The sequence below is a fragment of the Apium graveolens genome, chromosome 10, assembly GCF_009905375.1.
Source record: "Apium graveolens cultivar Ventura chromosome 10, ASM990537v1, whole genome shotgun sequence".
Classification (NCBI taxonomy): domain Eukaryota; kingdom Viridiplantae; phylum Streptophyta; class Magnoliopsida; order Apiales; family Apiaceae; genus Apium; species Apium graveolens.
In genome coordinates, this window is record NC_133656.1 from 195,058,125 (window position 1) to 195,074,056 (window position 15,932).

Here is a 15,932-nt window from a genome sequence, read left to right on the forward strand (position 1 = left end):
CTCAAAATCCGATCTGAACCCGAAACTCAAAAAATACCCAAATATATATATATATATATATATATATATATATCACTACGCCATAGATTGCATTAAGCAACACCCAAACTGTGTTGCCATAGACCCGAAAAAATGTTGCTACAAGGCCAAAATGGGCTAAGATCAGAGTTATGTTGACCCGTAACTAGTTATTATAGGTATCTATAGCAACACAATAGTTATTCTATTGCAACACATCATATCATGTTACAATAGATATCAATAGCAACATATTTTGGTCGGTATAATAACATACTAAGTGTGTTGCAATAAACCTTAGAATTTCTTTCAGAAATGTGGGGAGCCCCATTCTGGGGCCTATATTTTGTGGGGCCACATAAATAATTTTTCAAAATTCAGATAATATTATTTCATTTTGCTTGTTTTTCCTTAATTTTTAAAATTATAATAAATAGACAAATCTTTAAATCCACAATATAAATGAAAATATTTTGAGAATAATTAGACTAGCTCAATATATATTAATAAATATAAACTCTTACAAAGAGATGAATCATGTTATGCAAAAATTACATTCTTGTATCAGCAAATTCTGTAAAAATGTTCCGACACAATTCTATATAAATATGTATCCGAACACGATTCTCAACCTCTGGAGCTTATATTATAATCTTCAACTCTTGCTCCCACCAGTACTGGAATTGCGCTCTGCAACAATTTAAACAAGTAAATGAATTATACTTTTCGAACAATGAGGATGATTATCAAACCGATTCAAAGCATTACTCACCTGATTCTATTTCCGGGCTTCTTGATACCACCTAATAACACTGACAGAGGAAAAAAACATATAATCAAATTCACGATTTTTGTTTTCTGGGATTACAATTCAACTGCAGCATCATTCCAACTAATTACTGTTGATTAAAATTATCCTCTATAACATAATGTGACATCACTTAGCTAGCTAGGTTTACCTGTTTAAAGTACAGCGACTTGTAAGATCAAACATGAACAATATTGCTACGGAATCTTTACAAGCAACTGGAAGCTGCTTTTGATTATTATTTCCTGCATCATATATCATATAACATTAATGTCCAAAGAAAATAATTTGAAGATCCCTTCGTGAAAAAAATCGCTTAATCAGGTAAATTACCTTCAACTTCCCAAATCGTATATGCAATTCGAGCTCCTTTGACACACAATGTTTTATCCATGTGCGTCAATCCTATCACCTCTTGCAATTCTTTCAATTTCTCCCTGCCTGTATATTTTGCCTAAAATACAAAATTAATAATATCAATACATGTTTCACATACTGCTACAATGCTCAACAAATACTCATACATCTGTTCTCCAACCTATTGATCCTAAAGGTCCTAATACATTTATTTAACGAATAACAAATTAACTATGCAACAGCAATGAACGCGTAATTTTGATCATATTCGGTGTCCTATTTGATAATATACTGAGCCATTCATATTTTTCATTAATAAAAAAGTATCAGTAATTACCAGAAAACTTGTTTTTCCAATCTGGCAATCACCGAGGAGACTAATTTTCAAAGAAACCAAATCCGAAGAATCATTGTGGTTTTCAAATGACAATTTAGAACCATCCAAGTCATCCCATCAAATGCTGACTTAAACCCAACCATACCCACATATTATGTTAGGTCACACTTTCACTGTAGAGGGGGTGAATACAGTGTTTATTACAATCAAATCAAATTTCAAGAACTTATGTAACAGAAAACAAACTTTATTTAAACAATAAACTCTGTTACAATCTGGAACTGTTATCTCTCAGTGATGAACAAAATATCACGAGAGCTGCTAGGGTTATAATAAATAATATTCTCGATAATGATAACACTTATAGTGTAAACCCTATGTCTGTGTTTATATACTACACAGTTACAAGATAATCGCTAATTGATATGGAATATAATTCTGCTTCCTAAAATATATCAATCAGATATCTTCTATTCCAAGTATTCCATTCTTCACGGAATTCCTTCTTCATGCATATCTCTTCTTATGTTTATCTTGATCTTCTTAACTTTAATCAGCTACTGTCCTTATCTGATTGTCCTTCAGCACTTAAGTTCTGATATCTATCTCCTGATAACATAAGTACTGATATCCCTTAAGTTCTGACTTCCAGTATAAGTACTGATCAGTTAAGTACTGATTTGTTCTGTTCAAATAAGATCTGAAATCTAAACATAAAACATATTAGCCATGACATTATCAAATATATCTAACAATCTCCCCCAACTTGTAAATTAACAAAATATACAAGTTTAACAGATATTTGATGATGTCAAAAACATTAAGTACAAATGCATGAGAAATAGACAAGATAACTACAACTTACAGTCCTTAAAGTTTTTACCAATTCAACTTCTGATAACAACTTCAATCTGTATAAATATCAGAATTTAAGCAGTTGTAGATCTTCGACTTGGCTTCATCATTTTCTGATCTCTCTGATGTCAGGAGTTGTTCTGAGATAATTCTTCAACAAACATTTCTCAGCATATCTGAGTTCATCAATCATTCTCCGTTTGACATCTTTAAGCTCTGCAGTATCTTCACCAGTTTGAAATATTGCAGCTCTGAGATCATTAATCTTTGCTTTTCTCAACTCCCGATCTAGTCTTATGACATAAGCTTTATTAGACTCTAGATTGAATTCAAGCCCCTTAATACCAAGATATGTTCTGATCTGTGTAGTATTAGGCTTCATATCAACAATATCACCATTGTGATTTCTGTACTTTGGAACATATCTGCTGTCAGACTTAACAGAATAAAGTCTTTTCTGTCTCTGAATCTGTTCCTTTAAGTAGTTTGCAGCAGTCTCTGTTATTCTGTCATCCACTTGAAGTAAGAATAATACATGCTCCAATTCTTCAAAATACTTCAATGGAATGGCATTTTGTCTTATATGATAAACCCTACCATCTGTCATGAAATACAACATGATGTATTCTTTCAAGTAGGTATGGTAAACCATCTGTACAGATTCTAGTTGATTCAATCTCTCAGGAGTTGCTCCAATACCTGGTTCACTCAAGGAAGTTGGATCATCGGTAGTGTTGTGTACTCTTCTTTCATCAGCACTTCCCAATCCAGTTTTATCTCTAGCTTCCTTTCCAGTAACTACTCTTGCTTCAAAACCACTTGAAGTAGTCTTCAAAGATTGAGTCTGTTTTGCTTTAGTGAATCCTGGTAGGAGTGTTTTAGATTTATTTTCTGATATCAAGTTAACTTGAGCACTGTCAGAGGTTACTTGCTTCTTCTGAATATCAGAACTTACAATTTCTTGACTCTGAACAACTTGAGCCATGTCAGAGGTTGTTTTAAGAACTTTTCTTGAAGTCAGAGCAAGATTATCTTTTCCATCAGTAATTTCTTCTTCCTCAGGAGGTACATAAGGCTTGATAGGTTCACCAACCTTTTCTTTACCCTTGGATCTTGGATCTATCTGTGGTTGTGATCTAGCCAAAGTTTTTTCAGTATGTATCCTTTCTTTGATCACAATGCCTTTAGGTTTTGGAAGTAACTTTTTACCAGAAGCTTCAGATTTAGATGTGACTTTCTCTGATTTAAGTCTGGCTTCTTCTTCCTTTAAACTTTCCAAGTCCATCCCTGGATTTTCTTGAAGAAATAACTGTCTTGACATTTTCTCATCAAGATCTAGAAGTTCATCAGAACTTATCCTTTTACCAGCAGCAGAACTTATTCTTTTCCCAGTATCAGAACTTGTTCTGTGACTAGCTTGTCTTGATGTAAACCTTCTACCTTGACTATGACCACCACCCATTCCAGAGTTTCCTTGGTCATCTTTTCCATCATCCTTTCCTTGCAGTGACTTGTTGGTTTTGCATTTGGACTTAATTACCTTCTCCCCCTTTTTGGCATCAGCAGGTAATAAAAGAGAGATAAGTAGTTCCACTGAGGTCTGGATTTCAGTAAGTTGCGATTGCTGAGAAGCTTGATTTGTCAGAATTTGATCAATCTGAGCTTGTTGCTTCTCTTGAGTTTTCTCAATATAAGCAACCCTGTCAATGGTAGGTTGAAAGAACTTTTTCTTATCAAGTTTCCAAACTTGTTCCTGTTTAATAAAGTTCTCCTGAATCTTGTGTAGCTCTGCATGAGTGTTGGAATGAAGACCTTATAGATGTTTAGTACTCAATGCAGTGACTCTAAGCTGGATTTTAAAATCATCAGAATGTAACATTTCATCAGCTTTAGTCAAGTGCTCAGCAAGATGTAAAGCATTTGGAACACATGAAACTGAGTTCCATTCCTTAGTCCACTCCTGACCTGCAGGAGTTTCACTCCAAGGTACTGGTGCATCCCTGATAACAAACTCCTTTAGCAGTTCAGACTTAGGAGGAGTATGTCCTGAAGGACCTGCTTCATCAGCATCTACAGTTGTAGCAGCTTCACCAGTATCTCCAACATTTGCAGCATCAGAACTTAAAGAATCAGTATCTTCTGATAAGACAACTGTATGAGTAGCAATGGAGGCTTCAACATCCTCTAATTGCTGATCTGATACTAAGTTCTGATCAACAGCCATATCCTGATGCTCACCTAAAATCTGATCATCATCTTGATGCAGAGAAGGTGTTAGTGATAACTCAGGAGTTTGAACAGCATCAGTAACAGGTGTTGTGGAAGGATTATTTGCTGTTGGAGCTTCTAAGAAAAGTATTTCAGGCACAACCAAGTTCTGAATATCAATTTCAGCACTTGTGCCTGGATCAACAAGAGATATAGAAGGTGAATTAGCCTTGTCAGATACAGGTTCCTGAGATGGAGTTGATGGAGAAGAAGTGACTGGAGCAAATTCCTTGTCTTGTGAGATCAGAGATTCCTGATCCCCTTCCTTAGCTGCTTCCTCCTCATCATCTGAAACTGGCCTCTGTGCCCTCTGTTTCTTGTACTTCCTTGTTGATTTGGATTCCTTGGGAGTTGCAGGAACCGTCATACGTCTAAGCCTCTTGAGAAGCCTAGAACCCCCAATTGCAGAATCCTTCTGAGAAGTTGCCTTCTCAGCTTCATCTATCATAGGTTCTGAAGAGGGAATCTGATCCTCAGAATCTGATTCATCTCTCAAAGTAATCCTCCTCTTCTTCTGAGATGTTTGAGGAACAGTCTTTGTTCTCTTTGGCTTAGAGGATGTAGGCTTCACAGTAGGTGCTGAAGAAGAAGGTTGAGCAGTCTGTGAAGTGGAGAGATAGGATTTGAGATAAGTTCTGAGGGTAGGTTGAGTAGAATGAGAGGTAGGGACTGAGGTTGATGGATTTTGGTTATGGTGAGTTGGTTGAACATTTGAGTAAACAGATTTGTAAGTAGCAGGATCAGCATTTACCAGAATCTGTTTCACAGACTGAGGAATCTGTAATTGTCTCACCATTGATTTCTTTGTGTCAGCATTTATCAGGTCGTTAAAGTACCTTTTTGCAACCTTAAAAGGTGGGGTTTGAGTGCTGACTAACTGGGGTTCAGCAGTACAATACGTATAAATAAGTTGACAGAATCTAGCAAAATAAACAACATCTCGATCCTCTGTCATCCTATCCCTAATAAAACCAATTATTCCAGTTGCAAAATCAAAATGAGTTTGATGGATAATAGCATACCCGATGTGCTGACTCAGAATTGGGATGGCATCAAAATTTGAACACTTGTTGCCAAAAGCCTTGGTGATGCAATCGAAGAAGAAACTCCATTCTCTTCTGATATTAGCCCGTTTCAACTGTCCAAGTTTCGTCAGACTCTTTTCATATCCCAAATCAGTCATTAACCCCCGAAGGTCTGATTCCTCTGGTATAGAGAAGGTACAATCTTCTGGAAGATGTAATGCTCTTCGTACTGTACCAGGAGTGACTACATAGGAAGAATCACCCACTTGGAAGATAATACTGGGAGTTCCTCGTTTACCACCATCATCATAAACTCCAGTCCTCCAGAACCGCAGAACTTGTTGACTTGAAAATAATTCAGGCTGAGTTAAGGCGTACCCAACCTCACTATGTGCAAGAAGATCTTGCACAAAATGCAATTCAGATGGAGCTTCAGCATGATCAAGAATTGCAGCATAGTTGTTTGGAACAAACTTTGCTCCATCAATGATTAAATCCTTTGGTGCCATGTGAAAAAATATTGAAATTCAAGTATGCCTGTTAGGTGTGTGAGATAATGTCTGTATAAAAAACCAACGTGAGAAAGAATGAGAAAGAGAGTAAAAGTAAGAAGAGAGATAAAGTATAAAGAAAGTAAAAGATTAAAGAAATCTTCTCTCTGTTGTTCTTATACTCGAAGAAAAATGTTACCGTTGGACACCTGTCAGACATGCAGTAATAACGGATAGTTACTGGGCTCGAGAAAACAGGAATGATTACTTATCCAGTTGCCTTGATTCAAGGAAAAACCATTTCAGTTATCAAGAGACACAGGTTTAATTCAAAATTGAAACCGTTATCACTGATTGAATTGTTTTTCACTGCAACATTAATATTCTGAAAATGAATCATGTTAAAAATGACCGAGATAATTTCGATGAATAAGTGCTGACAAAGAATCAGAACTTAAATAAAGACAAAATTTAAATGGTCATCAGAATATCAAGCAGGATTTAACACTACAGATAAAATAACTCAGAGACAAAATCTTGAAGTAAAAACAGTTTTCATTAATATATCAAGTCAATACATATATGAAATAGAAATTACATCAATACAAGATTTTCCCTAAGCTTCTAATCCTATCGTCAACAGCTTTAGTCTTAGCTAAGAAGCCTGACAAAGCTGAGGATGAAGAAGAACAGGAAGAAGACGAGATTAAGTCATCCTCCTCTTCCTATCTTCGACAAACAAGATAGCGAGTCGAATGATTCGCTCTTGCTGACGGATAGCTTCCCGCCTTTCCTCCTCCAGGCGCTCCAGATGGCGATGGTAATCCATCTCGAAGAATAGAAGGTGAGCCAGCACCTCCTGTGGGACAGAGTCCCAGATCTCCTCAGGAATGGCTGTTATATGCCACTCCTGCTGCCACTCGGCACAACTGAGCTCCATTGTGAAGGTTTGTGTGTTCAAAAACATGTTGTATCGAACCATTGTGTTTTTGAAAGAAGAAGGAGGATAAGTGTGTGAGAAGAATGTGATGTAAAGACTGATGTGAAGTGGTTGCATTTATAGGCAAGAGAATGCCAAGAGACACAAAGATATTGAATGCAGACAGGTAGAATTAATTCTACCTCGTCTCCCTAGACTTTGAAAAAGAATAACAGTCATTGGAAAAGGAATGTGCACATGTAACAAGAGTGAACTGTTCAAGGACGAGTGCCATTATGTTTTAACCATAGACTATTAATCTTCCACTTCAACATTTCGAAATTGAGCTGAGACTGTTACCAAAATTTACTCACAGATAAGTCAAGTAAAGGGTTAGACTGAAAAATCAGAACTTAGACCTATACCAGAACTTAACAGTCATCAGAACATAATGTCTTAACTCGAACAAGGAATATCTATTTAGTAAATACTCATATAAGTTCTTAGTTATGAACGTCAGAACTTAATCATCAGAACGTGTAACTAGAACTTGTCCTCAGAATTTGTGCAAAAGTGACACAATGACTGTTGATCTAAAATAACATAGACCACCACAGAAATTTCATCATTCATATGGAGTGATGTGTGTGTGCATTAAGCTAAATAACAGACAAAGAGTAAAGTCTGATCTACTTCAGTACATCTTAGAAATAAGTCATAATTAAAATTTTGCTAAAGAGCTGTCATTATCCTGAAACCTACTGATAAATGAGTTCATGCATGAGTTCACCTCTACTGTTTTTGTGCTAATTTTATGCATCTTTTGAAATTCTATTTTACAGAGGCTTCTCAGTGTAAGTGAGTCACGACTGTTTATCAGAATTTATGCTATTATCAGAGTATTTCTCCAGTAATCATAGAGTGTGAAAAGTCACCAAGAAAATATTTTGCTTTTCTAATGCATATTTACTTAATACCAGCAATGCACTTGGGTCGTCCCTTTCACATTTTTACTCTAGATCTCAAAGGAGTACCTGATATTATTCTTTGATTATTGTTCTTCTTCTTTTGATAAGTGAGGTTTATCAGCACTTAGTACATTCAGCAGTTTTACTAGAATCAGAACTTAAACAGATGAGTAGCATTATTCTAATTTGTGACTTAGTAATAAGATATACAAAGTAAACTTAACTAAGCTCAGATATCAGAATTTGCTTGTGTCATAAGATTTCCACAGAAATAATTACTTCTTTCATGGGATCATTTGTTTATTGAAGACTAGTAGGTCAGTATCTAGCACAGTTATCCTCATAGGATTGAATAGTTACTGAAACAGACATATCACTTATCAGAGTTTAGAAACATATATCAGACAACAGTCAGTACTTAAAGACATTTATCAATTAATGCACAGAATATACAAAGAGATTAATTCTGTAAATACTGATCATAAAGTCTGATAACATAGAACAAGTTTAAGCAGATTTAGAGAAAGAACCTGAAATCATTCCAAGTTCATTTACCAATTTTGAAAAGGTAGCTTCACACAGTGGTTTTGTGAAGATATCTGCTACTTGTTGATCTGTGGGAACAAAATGCAATTCCACTGTACCTTCATCCACATGTTCCCTGATGAAATGGTACCTGATGCTGATGTGCTTTGTCATAGAGTGTTGAACTGGATTACCTGTCATAGCAATAGCACTTTGATTATCACAGTAAATAGGGATTTTGAAATACGTTAACCCATAATCTAGTAACTGATTCTTCATCCAGAGAATCTGTGCACAGCAGCTTCCTGCAGCAATATACTCTGCTTCTGCAGTTGATGTGGAAATTGACTTTTGTTTCTTGCTATACCAAGAAACCAACCTGCCTCCAAGAAATTGGCAGCTACCACTTGTGCTTTTCCTGTCAATTTTGCAACCTGCAAAATCTGCATCTGAGTAACCTATTAATTTAAAATCTGATTCTCTAGGATACCATAATCCTAGATCAGCTGTTCCTTTAAGATACTTAAAGATTCTTTTTACAGCTGTTAAGTGAGGTTCTCTTGGATCTGCTTGAAATCTTGCACAAAGACAGGTAGCAAACATGATATCTGGTCTACTAGCAGTTAGATAGAGAAGTGAGCCAATCATACCTCTGTAATCAGTAATATCTACTGAATTACCAGTATCCTTATCCAGTTTTGTTGCAGTGGCCATGGGAGTGGATGCACTTGAACAGTCTTGCATTCCAATTTTTTTCAGCAAGTTTCTGGTGTACTTAGATTGACAAATAAAAGTTCCTTCTTCACTCTGCTTGACTTGAAGGCCCAGAAAATAACTAAGTTCTCCCATCATACTCATCTGATATCTTGACTGCATTAGGTTGGCAAACTTTTTGCAAAGTTTGTCATTTGGAGACCCAAAAATAATATCATCAACATAAATCTGGATCAAAAGTAAGTCCTTGCCATGGTTGAGATAGAACAATGTTTTGTCAATAGTTCCTCTGTTGAATCCACTTTCCAGAAGAAACTGAGCTAAAGTCTCATACCATGCTCTAGGAGCTTGCTTAAGTCCATAAAGTGCTTTATCAAGCCTGTAGACATAATCTGGATGTTTGGAATCTACAAAGCCTGGAGGTTGTTCAACATATACTTCCTCTTCCAATTCTCCATTGAGAAAAGCACTTTTCACATCCATTTGAAAGACAGTAAACTTTTTGTGAGCAGCATAAGCCATGAATATCCTTATGGCTTCTAACCTAGCAACTGGAGCAAATGTTTCATCATAGTCAATTCCCTCCTGTTGAGAATATCCTTTTGCAACCAGCCTTGCCTTGTTCCTTACAATTATGCCATCACTGTCAGTTTTGTTTCTGAATACCCACTTTGTACCAACAACCGATCTATTCTTGGGTCTTGGCACTAAGGTCCAGACTTTGTTTCTTTCAAATTCATTCAACTCTTCCTGCATTGCTTGCACCCAATCAGCATCTTGAAGAGCTTCTTCCACTTTCTTTGGCTCAGACTGAGAGAGAAAAGAATTGTAAAGACATTCATTCGAAGTACCTGTTCTAGTTCTGACACCTGCCTTAGGATTTCCAATTATTAAATCAGGTGTATGTGATTTTGTCCACTTCCTTGCAGATGGAAGATTTTCTCTAGAACTGGATGCTCCCCCATGATTCATGCTGTCTTCGGTTTCATTTTCTGATGCTCCCCCTGAAACTATGCTCTCTGAGTTGGATCCTTCAGTATTTAGATTTTCAGTACTGTCAGTACTTGGCTTATCAGAACTTGACGAATCAGAATTTGAAGAGCCAGATGTATGTTCTGATGCTTCTTGAGATGTAATAATATCTTGAGTATGCTCCCCCTGCATTGGTGCATCTTCCTTTGACGTAGTCACCACAGTTTCAATAACATCAGAGTTTAATCCATCAGAATTTACAGTATCAGAACTTAGACTGTCAGGACTTGAGGTATCAGAATATGAATCTTCATTTTCAAATCTCAGCTTATCATGATCAATGCAATCTTCAAGTCCAGTGATCTTCTTGTCATCAAAAGAGACATTGATAGATTCCATGACCACTTTTGTTCTCAAATTATAGACTCTGAAGGCTTTTGTAGAAAGTGGATATCCTACAAAGATTCCCTCATCAGCTTTTAGATCAAACTTGGATAGCTGTTCAGGATGAGTCTTGAGAACAAAACACTTACATCCAAATACATGAAAGTATTTGAGATTTGGCTTCTTGTTCTTCACCATCTCATATGGTGTTTTTCCATGCTTGTTAATGAGTGTTGCATTTTGAGTAAAACAAGCAGTCTGCACAGCTTCAGCCCAGAAATAGGTTGGAAGCTTTGCTTCTTCAAGCATTGTTCGTGCAGCTTCAATTAGAGTTCTATTCTTCCTTTCAATAACTCCATTTTGCTGTGGAGTTCCAGGAGCAGAAAATTCCTGCTTTATTCCATGATTTTTGCAGAACTCTTCCATTATCAAATTCTTGAATTCAGTGCCATTATCACTCCTCAAAATTTTCACAGAATCTTTGATCAATTTATCCAGATGTTTGACATGATCAATCAGGATAGATGCAGTTTCACTTTTTGTGTGCAAGAAATACACCCATGTGTATCTGGTGAACTCATCTACTATGACCAACGCATATTTCTTCTTTGCAATAGACATGACATTCACTGGACCAAATAGATCAACATGAAGTAGATAATAAGGCTCAAGAATTGATGATTCAGTCTTGCTCTTGAACGAAGATTTTCTTTGTTTAGCCTTCTGACATGAGTCACAAAGACCATCAGGAACAAACACTGATTTTGGCAGTCCTCTCACAAGATCTTTCTTGATCAGTTCATTTATCTTGTTGAAGTTTAAATGAGAGAGTTTCTTGTGCCAATTCCAGCTTTCTTCAGTTGAGGCTCTACTCACTAAACAGATTGCAGAACCATCAGAACTTGTTGAAAGCTTAGCTTCATAAATGTTACCACGCCTGAATCCCTTTAGAACAATTTTTCCTTTAGATTTACTAACTATTTCACAATGTTCTGCAAAGAAATTAACATGATAACCTCTGTCACAGATTTGACTTATACTCAGTAAGTTGTGTTTAAGTCCTGAGACCAGAGCTACATCTTTAATAATGACATTCCCAAGATTGATATTGCCATATCCCAAAGTTTTTCCAATGTTGCCATCTCCATAAGAAACACTTGGGCCAGCTTTCTCCACAAAGTCTGATAGCAGGGCCTTATTTCCAGTCATATGTCCTGAACATCCACTGTCCAGAACTAAAATATTTTTCCTGTTGCCCTGCAATCAAAAAGACCACTAATTATTAGTTTTAAGGACCCAGACTTGCTTGGATCCTTTGGCCTTTTTAGGTTTGTTAACATTTGCAGCGGATTTAACATCAGATTTTATGTTAACAGTTTTCTTATCAGAACTTATACTAGAAGGAACAACAGAAACTTTCTTTAAAGAAGGTTTTATTTGATAATAATCATAGTACAAACTATGATATTCCTTACAAGTATAAATGGAATGCCATAAACTACCACAATGAAAACAAGGATTTTGTGGTTTGTATCTAACAGACTGACTCTTAACTCCTGACTTTGTAGATAAGGAGTTAATATTCTTATTCTTCCTGCAAAAAGAAGCCAGATGGTTAGAACTTCCACAGTTATGACATGCTTTCCTAGGAGCATCAGGAACAGATTTATAGTTATTGCTTTTATTCACACCTTCCTTTCCATTCCTGTTTTTCCTAGGTGATTTTACCTTGTTTGTATTCTTAACATCTTTCAGCTTATGCTTAAGCTGCTTCTTTGTCATTAAGCCTATGTTAACTTCAGCTGTCTTTTCCTGTTTTAGTTTGTCAGAAGCTAATTCCTTTTTAACTTCTGATTTCTCATTTTCGGATTTTTCAGTTACAAACTTAACAGGTTTTAACTTCGGCTTTTGCTTATCAACAGGCTTAATTTCTACAGTTCCTTTTTTATTTTCTCCATAGCCTAAGCCCTCTTTCCAGTTTCCACTGCTTAGCAAATTTTGAGTTGTTTTGCCAGAGTTAGTCCAAGTTCTGATAATCTCTCTCTCCTTTTCTAACTCAGTTTTTAGAGATTCATTCATTTTTAGCACTTCATCCCTAACATAAAAAGCATCATCTCTATCCTGCTGAGTTTGATGAAACATGACTAACTCTTTTTCTAAGAAATCATTTCTTTTCCTAAAAGCAAGATTTTCAGAAGTTAATCTTTCACATGTTAAAGTTTGATCTCTATAACTAACAAACATGGTTTTAAGATATCTTCTCAACTCATTAATATCATCAGTATGAAAAGCATAAGTAGTCTGAGGTACCTTTGTTTCAGCAGCTTCAGAACTGCTCTCAGAACTTGATTTATCAGCATTTGCCATCAATGCATAGTTCTCCTCACTTTCAGAGTCTGAGGTGTCTGTCCAGCTTTTCTGCTTTGTGACAAGAGCTTTGCCTTTGTCATTCTTGGTCTTCTTGCAATCAGGAGATATGTGGCCTTTCTCACCACAATTATAACATTTAACATTAGCGTAATCTCCTCTGTCAGACTTTCCTCCTCTTCCTTCAGATCTTCTGAAATTCTTCTTATCAGAACTTATGCCTTTCCTGGAAAACTTCTTTCCCTTCCTGAACTTCCTGTATGCAATCTTTGTGATTCCTTTCACCATAAGAGCACACAGCTTCATCATCTCCTCATCAGCATCAGTTTCAGGCAAGCTTTCAGAATCTGAGTCATCATCACTCTCAGAACTTGATGACTCAGTATCAGATTTTATGATAAGAGCTTTACCCTTATCTTTCTTTGAGGAAGGTGGTTTGGGGGATTCCTCTTCAACCTTGAGAGCAACTGTCCTTGACTTTCCTCCTTTCCTCTTGCTTCTTTGTTCCATCTCAAGTTCATGAGTCTTGAGCATTCCATAGATTTCATCAAGAGTTGTTTCATCAAGATTGTAGTTGTCTCTTATTGTTGTTGCCTTCAAATCCCAACATTCAGGAAGAGCTAACAGGAATTTGAGGTTTGTATCTTCAAGATCATACTCCTTATTTACTAATGACAAGTCATTCAAGAGTTTGACAAATCTATCATATACATCAGTCAATGACTCATTAGTCCTAGAGTCAAAGTGTTCATACTCTTGAGTGAGTATTGTCTTCCTGTTCTTCTTAACTGTTTCAGTTCCTTGACACCTTGTCTCCAGTGCATCCCATATCTCCTTAGCAGTCTTGCAGTTGATTACCCTGTTTGACATTACATTATCAATGGCACTATGCAATAAGTGACGTACCTTGGCATCCTTAGCAATAGATGCTATATCTTCAGCAGTGTAATCATTCTTTTCCTTTGGTACGGTCATTGCTGCTTCACCTGCAACTACAACAGCGAGCTTGGTAGGTTTGTGAGGCCCTTCCTTGATTCTATCAAGGTATTCTGGATCTGTTGCTTCCAGAAACATGGTCATCCTTACCTTCCATATGGGATATTCAGATGGTCTCAATATGGGAACTCTGATAGTCTCATATCGACTCTGAGTTGATGTCTTTGATGATTCCTCAGTTTTGGTAGGCTTAGTTGGAGTTTCTGTGTCAGACATGATTGTGTTTGGATCTTTAACTGTATGTGTGTTAACAGATAGCTCTGATACCACTTGTTAGGTCACACTTTCACTGTAGAGGGGGTGAATACAGTGTTTATTACAATCAAATCAAACTTCAAGAACTTATGTAACAGAAAACAAACTTTATTTAAACAATAAACTCTGTTACAATCTGGAACTGTTATCTCTCAGTGATGAACAAAATATCACGAGAGCTGCTAGGGTTATAATAAATAATATTCTCGATAATGATAACACTTATAGTGTAAACCCTATGTCTGTGTTTATATACTACACAGTTACAAGATAATCGCTAATTGATATGGAATATAATTCTGCTTCCTAAAATATATCAATCAGATATCTTCTATTCCAAGTATTCCATTCTTCACGGAATTCCTTCTTCATGCATATCTCTTCTTATGTTTATCTTGATCTTCTTAACTTTAATCAGCTACTGTCCTTATCTGATCGTCCTTCAGCACTTAAGTTCTAATATCTATCTCCTGATAACATAAGTACTGATATCCCTTAAGTTCTGACTTCCAGTATAAGTACTGATCAGTTAAGTACTGATTTGTTCTGTTCAAATAAGATCTGAAATCTAAACATAAAACATATTAGCCATGACATTATCAAATATATCTAACATATTACACAAACGATATTCGGTAACTAACATGTTTCTGATCCATATTACACATTATTGTTGACCATTGTCTCAAATGACATTAAATGTCTTCGATAATGTAGCTAGTATATAATAACAGCACAAGAGTAAGAAGTTCAAGTTTAAAAAAGAATGTAAAAAGGGTGATAGAGAAATACAATTACCTTAATTGAAATTAGAACTATTATTTATACTTATATAACCGCAAAAGGTCTCCCCAAGATATATAGCCCTGCACAAACACAAAAAAACCACATATCACAATTCCATAATCTAAATACCGACTTATCACAAGTCAGCACTCAAGACAAATGTTCAACATTTAGATAAACCCTTTTTGTTACTTAATAGCTTGAGTCGTGATGTTTAGCTTAAAGCTTACCTCATTAATCCCCAGTTTAGGACAAAATAAACGGCTCTATATGTCAAACCCAGATTCAGAAGGAGCAAGCCATATAATAGTCAATCCTCTGCAAGGGAGTTTTTGTATCTCTTCAAACATCTGAAATTCAGCAACAGTCTTTCCAGATGAGATCACTACCTGCAAATTTATACAAATTTAACATCCCTCAGATGCTATAGTCTCAATTGCTGACCTCTGAGCTCGTTGCTATAGTCTCAATTGCTGAGGTATTCAATGATCCAATACATTTGAATTGGATAATCTCACATAAAACTCAACACTATAGCTAACTTACTGATTACAAATAACGACTAAGCAGCAAAAGGGTCAAATATTTACCATCAAATTCATCACTTTCACAAACAATAAAATACCAAAAGTAAATTACCAAACAAAAATTACTAAAAAAAGAAAATGGCACAAGCTAAATTAGGCCCTAATGCATTGATTTTATTTAAACCACTAAAACTGAAAGAGGACAGCTAACCTTATTCCTAAAGTGTATGTTGTAAAACAATTATCTCAATCCACAGGCTACTTCCACTACAAGTAGAATAAAGTAATTCATCAGGTAAGGATGCAGAGTCAGCCTCAAAGATATCAACCTCTTTCACTGAGGGTTTGTGTTAGGGCGAA

The 15,932-nt window shown here is 36.0% G+C and overlaps 1 long non-coding RNA gene across 1 annotated transcript; it reads right to left on the reverse strand.

Annotated features, from left to right (window-relative positions):
* Positions 1-573: 573 nt before the first annotated feature.
* Positions 574-15,710, reverse strand: LOC141689418 (uncharacterized). Its single transcript, XR_012562378.1, has 6 exons — positions 15,276-15,710; positions 15,058-15,125; positions 1,160-1,280; positions 978-1,071; positions 791-830; positions 574-708 (listed from the first exon to the last, which is right to left on the reverse strand). It is a non-coding gene; the product is annotated as an uncharacterized LOC141689418 (long non-coding RNA).
* Positions 15,711-15,932: the final 222 nt, after the last annotated feature.